At 44.8% G+C, this 6,577-nt stretch overlaps 1 protein-coding gene across 1 annotated transcript in view; it reads left to right on the top strand.

Moving 5' to 3' along the window:
- LOC149521034 (leukocyte immunoglobulin-like receptor subfamily A member 3) overlaps positions 1-6,577 on the top strand; it is a 1,043,054-nt gene that overhangs the window by 304,778 nt on the left and 731,699 nt on the right. The gene's annotated exons all lie outside the window — the stretch shown is intronic.

A 6,577-nucleotide genomic window follows, 5' to 3' on the forward strand; every position in this document is an offset into this window, starting at 1 on the left:
ACTACCACCCGAGTTCAAACTAGGGTGGTAATGTAGGCAACCGGAGTTGCAAATGAAGCCTGAGATTTGAATTTCCCGGGCTTCATTTGCATAAAGCCGGGCGCCGCCATTTTTAAATGTCCACTAGTGCGGACTCCGTGCTGCGCAGCTACACGCGGCCCGGACTAGGTAGTTCGGACTAGGCTTCCTAGTTCAAACTACTGTTACTCCTCGTGAAATGCCAAAACCCTGCTTAAGAAAAAGCCTATTTGTAAGATGTCTAAAAGGATGAAGTTAGAAAATGGTGAGGGGACACACATGAGATATAAAACGTAGTAGCTGTAAATATCTCTTGAAAAGGGGCTTTTGTGACTCTCTTCTCTCAGAAGGTTTGTGTGATCCTTACATGAGTAAAAGTTTTAGTGGAACACATGGTCTGTATGTTTTTTAAATAAAATCATTTAAAAAAATAAAGTTTGTGAGAATCCATTTTGTATAAAGAGGCCCATTTACTGAAAAAGCCTGAAAGATGTATGGTAGAAACTCAGGGGAAGGAAAAACCCCTCAAAATGTTTTGTTTTTTTAAATTAAAGGAAAAAAGTATCCCCCCCCCAGTTAGGATTTGTTAGACATGAACTCAATGGTTTCACCGCACCTCGCTGAATAGCCAGGGGCTCTAGTCAGTGGTTAGGTTTAGGTGTGACAGCTTACCCTTGTTGAGGTTAATGTTTAGTAATTAAATTTGATGGGGTGGATGGGCTGGCTCTGATGAATATCTAATTAAATAACACCTCAGGAGTTTGCAGATGCTATTGGACAGTTTAAATATAACCCCTGGGGTGGGTAGAGCGGTATTGGATAGTTTAAAGGACACAGGAGTTGGTAGAAATGCTATTGGACAGTTTAAATATGACCCAAGAGCTGGTTAAAAGTTAGGGGCTACTTTTTCCTAGCCATTAAAAGTTACAAAAAATTAAGGGTCTAACCCCAAACTGAAATGTTTCCAACTTTTACCCATACTTTAGAACAAGCATTTGCTCTAAAGACAATCAAACATTTAAAAGCATTTCATTTAAACCCCAAGCCTTCAGCATGAAAGAAGCATGTTTAGAAAAAACAAACCCCAAGACATGTATTGATATCTGCAAATGGTGTCCACGTGGAAATGGATACAGCTACATTAAGGATTGGTGCTTTTACTGTTAATACTGTAAGAAAGCCCTACAAAAAATATATTTTAACTAAAAGGAAAAAAATGTAGCCAAAAGCAACTCAGTTGTGGAGACAGCTTAATTCTTCCACCCTCAGATCGCAAAGGGCAATGTTAGGGAGGGGTGCCTAAAGTCTTTAAGGATCTATTATTTCAGAGTTGCAGTGATCAAATTCACCTGCTAGTTACTACTTTGAAGTTGTTTGAAACAATGGGTTAGGAAGGTATCAAAAACCTAGGTAGTTTGGAGACTGTCCTTTTCAACAGAAACTTTCTTGAATGGCTGCTGGACTGCAACAGGAGAAGGTATGTTCCCTGTTTTTAACTTTGAAAATATATATTCTATAATGCCACTGTTTGGCCATGCTCTCTTAGTAAAATAATGGTGGCTATCTTAATTGCAGTGTGATCTGTTTAACATGGAACCAGTAATTTTAATCTGCAGTTCCCCACCAGGCCAAGGTAAAAACCATTTTTAACTGTAGTTGTGCTTAATACTGTTGAAAAAAAACCTGGGTAATACTAACTAACATTTGTGCTTATTCTTTAACCTTAAGGCCCAAGCACACATGGGGGGGAACAGAACAAGCATGTGCCTGCACCACTTTATCCCATAGTGAAAAGTAACTTTTTTGCAATTGGCTTTTAAAGTTATGCGGGGTTTGTGTGTGTGTGATTTGTGAGAGAGAGAGATGAGGTCTGTGCAAGACCTAGGTGTGTTTTTAAAATGGGGTTTGAAGCATTTGGGGGTAATCTTAACTCACATTTTTTTGCTTGTTCTTTATTCCATAGTCCCAAATATACATAGGGGAAAATAGAATAGCCCTGTGCCAGCATGCCTTTACCCTGTGGTAGAAGGTAACTATCCATAATCTTTTTTAAAGCGTGCGGGTTATTTTTTTTCTTTTAACTAATTGTAACGTTTAAATTGTGAGTTGGTTTTTTTTTCAAAACTTAATTGTGGGGGAGCTTATTGGTGTTTTTAAACTATATGTTGGCAAACTGCTGGGTGGTGGGTTGTTCTTTCTGTGCCAAATGTGTTTTCAAAATAAATGTTCAATTCTGAGTTGGGGGAGGAAGTGATGGGGTTAGGCTAAAAGTATCTGGGATGGTTACAAAAAGGTGGAGTGTTTTTACCTGGCGAATTTATTTTAAGAAAGCTGGCAGTAGGGGTTAAGTTGTGGGTGATTCAGGGGCTTATGCTACATATAAGTGGTTTTTAAAAAACAGTTTGTTGCATACTGCTGCTTTTAAAAAATAGAGTTGCAAATGGTTTTAAAACCGTTGTGGGGAGTTTTTGAAGGTGTGTGTGTGTGATGGAGTTTGACACAGACACAGGTGTGTTTTTAAAATAGATGTTGGTGTTAGGCCCTAGAGAATTGGGCCCAGTGCAGTTATGTTAAGACAGATCAAGGAAAGAGGTTAACAAAAGTTTCTAAGTAGTCCCTGAGCAGAACTAGAGACATAGTTCAAGCAAGGGGGCGCTCCCTACATACTTGCTTGAGTTGCAGAAGTAAAGTAAGTGAAAGGCTGTGCCTGTGATGGGAACAGCTAGTTTGAGAACTGAGAAGGTAACTCCCTGTTTCTGTTCTCACCCTGATCTTAACGAACTGTCTCTGCCCTCTGTTGTTTTAACTCCCTGTCTCTTTGTTGTTTGGTACTTGCCTTCTGGGCTGATAAGAAAGCTGTTGACGCATTATGAATTGCTTAAGGCCATGAAGTATACTCATTAACACTAGAAGCTTCTAACTAATTAAGGGGAGGCTGAGATGCTTGGGCAAATGTTTTATGACGCGACGGAACTGTCTATATAATCTTACTTGTTACTGAAATCAGAGCTGGTTCACTTAGGAGACGGGCTGCTCTCTATTGTAGTGCGCACTATTCAATAAAGAGCTTGTGATTGGATCTTGCTGGTGTTGCCTGTCTCTTTGCGGTCAGACAACGAACGGAGGCCGTCCGGGTTAAAGTCCCTGACATTGGCAAACTGCTGGTATAGAGTGTTTGGTGGGTTGCTTTTTCTGTACAAAATGTGATGTGTTAAATGCATGTGGGTTTTGAAAAGTATATGGCTGCAAACTTGGTTTGGTGTGTGTTATAAAGCTGCTGTTTAGTATATGTGTGTGGAGGGAGGGGGAAGGGGCTGTGCAAGGCATAGGTGTAGGGTTTTTTACTGTACTTGGTTAGTTGAAACTAACAAGGGGTTTTAAAAGCAGTTTTGGCTTTTATCCTGCAAAATGAGATGTATTTAAAAAAAATTGTGGGTTTTTACTTTTGTTTTTTTAAGTGGGAGAAATAAACTCAAAACTGGTGTTTGTTGTACAGCCTGAAGTGGATTATTTTGTTTTTGAAGCTATAACTTTTTAAATAGAAAAACACGCTAATGATTTTAAAGTTTACAAGAGGGTTTCATGTGTTTTATAATAATGTTGTTTGCTCCACAGTAAAGTCAAAACGTGAGAGGTCCTTAGACCAGAGGGAAAACGAGCTCAAAAGAAAAAGGAGAGAGACAGCTGAAAAGGAAAATTCACCGGCATCAGTGACCGATGGATCGATGAAGCCCAGTAAATATGTTTTGTTTGTCGGTTTGGTTGTTCTGAGGTTTTAAGTAAATACACAGGTGTGGGTGAGAGAGATGTTAAGTTTAGGTGTGTTGTTGTTGTGTTTTTACAAAAAAAATGTTTTTCCCCCACCTCACAGGCATGGACAACTTTTCTGACAATGCTGTAGACAGAGCTACAAGGACACCTCCTCCAGAACCGCCAAAGAACCAGGAATCTGCTTTGAGACCCTTAACAACGCAAAACAGCACAAGAATGCAGATGAAGCATCTGGGCGGTCCAAACCTCACATACGTCAAACCCAAGGACAAAGCAAAAGACTCTGGTAAGAAACAACCATGCAACCACAACTCCAGTTCCTCAGCGGTCTCCGCCACACCATGCCCTGAGGAAACTGTGAGCAAAAACGCCCACATTCACAAACCCGGAGCAGGCGCTCTAGGGGTTCTGAACGTGCGCAAAACCACACACATTCACAAACCCGGAGCATGCGCTCTAGGGGTTGTGAATAAAAAACCAAGGACTGAAAACTCCTGCAATGCCGAGGTGTTGCAGCCACACAAACACAACTCCAGTTCCTCAGCGGCCACTGCCACACCAAGCCCTGAGAACTGTGAGCGCAAACGCCCACATTCACAAACCCGGAGCAGGCGCTCTAGGGGTTCTGAACGTGCGCAAAACCACACACATTCACAAACCCGGAGCACGCGCTCTAGGGGTTGTGAATAAAACACCAAGGACTGAAAACTCCTGCAATGCCGAGGTGTTGCAGCCACACACACACAACTCCAGTTCCTCAGCGACTACTGCCACACCAAGCCCTGAGAACTGTGAGCAACGCTGTAGTCAGAGCTACAAGGACACCTCCTCCAGAACCGCCAAAGAACCAGGAATCTGCTTTGAGACCCTTAACAACGCAAAACAGCACAAGATGCAGATGAAGCATCCGGGCGGTCGGAACCTCACATACGTCAAACCCAAGGACAAAACAAAAGACTCTGGTAAGAAACAACCATGCAACCACAACTCCAGTTCCTCAGCGGTCACCACCACACCATGCCCTGAGGAAACTGTGAGCAAAAACGCCCACATTCACAAACCCGGAGCAGGCGCTCTAGGGGTTCTGAACGTGCGCAAAACCACACACATTCACAAACCCGGAGCACGCGCTCTAGGGGTTGTGAATAAAAAACCAAGGACTGAAAACTCCTGAAACGCCGAGGCATTGCAGCCACACACACACAACTCCAGTTCCTCAGCGGCCACCGCCACACCAAGCCCTGAGAAAACTGTGAGCAAAAACGCCCACATTCACAAACCCGGAGCAGGCGCTCTAGGGGTTCTGAACGTGCGCAAAACCACACACATTCACAAACCCGGAGCATGCGCTCTAGGGGTTGTGAATAAAAAACCAAGGACTGAAAACTCCTGCAATGCCGAGGTGTTGCAGCCACACAAACACAACTCCAGTTCCTCAGCGGCCACTGCCACACCAAGCCCTGAGAACTGTGAGCGCAAACGCCCACATTCACAAACCCGGAGCAGGCGCTCTAGGGGTTCTGAACGTGCGCAAAACCACACACATTCACAAACCCGGAGCACGCGCTCTAGGGGTTGTGAATAAAACACCAAGGACTGAAAACTCCTGCAATGCCGAGGTGTTGCAGCCACACACACACAACTCCAGTTCCTCAGCGACTACTGCCACACCAAGCCCTGAGAACTGTGAGCAACGCTGTAGTCAGAGCTACAAGGACACCTCCTCCAGAACCGCCAAAGAACCAGGAATCTGCTTTGAGACCCTTAACAACGCAAAACAGCACAAGATGCAGATGAAGCATCCGGGCGGTCGGAACCTCACATACGTCAAACCCAAGGACAAAACAAAAGACTCTGGTAAGAAACAACCATGCAACCACAACTCCAGTTCCTCAGCGGTCACCACCACACCATGCCCTGAGGAAACTGTGAGCAAAAACGCCCACATTCACAAACCCGGAGCAGGCGCTCTAGGGGTTCTGAACGTGCGCAAAACCACACACATTCACAAACCCGGAGCACGCGCTCTAGGGGTTGTGAATAAAAAACCAAGGACTGAAAACTCCTGAAACGCCGAGGCATTGCAGCCACACACACACAACTCCAGTTCCTCAGCGGCCACCGCCACACCAAGCCCTGAGAAAACTGTGAGCAAAAACGCCCACATTCACAAACCCGGAGCAGGCGCTCTAGGGGTTCTGAACGTGCGCAAAACCACACACATTCACAAACCCGGAGCATGCGCTCTAGGGGTTGTGAATAAAAAACCAAGGACTGAAAACTCCTGCAATGCCGAGGTGTTGCAGCCACACAAACACAACTCCAGTTCCTCAGCGGCCACTGCCACACCAAGCCCTGAGAACTGTGAGCGCAAACGCCCACATTCACAAACCCGGAGCAGGCGCTCTAGGGGTTCTGAACGTGCGCAAAACCACACACATTCACAAACCCGGAGCACGCGCTCTAGGGGTTGTGAATAAAACACCAAGGACTGAAAACTCCTGCAATGCCGAGGTGTTGCAGCCACACACACACAACTCCAGTTCCTCAGCGACTACTGCCACACCAAGCCCTGAGAACTGTGAGCAACGCTGTAGTCAGAGCTACAAGGACACCTCCTCCAGAACCGCCAAAGAACCAGGAATCTGCTTTGAGACCCTTAACAACGCAAAACAGCACAAGATGCAGATGAAGCATCCGGGCGGTCGGAACCTCACATACGTCAAACCCAAGGACAAAACAAAAGACTCTGGTAAGAAACAACCATGCAACCACAACTCCAGTTCCT

Source organism: Pelodiscus sinensis, chromosome 30, assembly GCF_052426305.1.
Source record: "Pelodiscus sinensis isolate ZL-2025 chromosome 30, ASM5242630v1, whole genome shotgun sequence".
NCBI classification, from domain to species: domain Eukaryota; kingdom Metazoa; phylum Chordata; order Testudines; family Trionychidae; genus Pelodiscus; species Pelodiscus sinensis.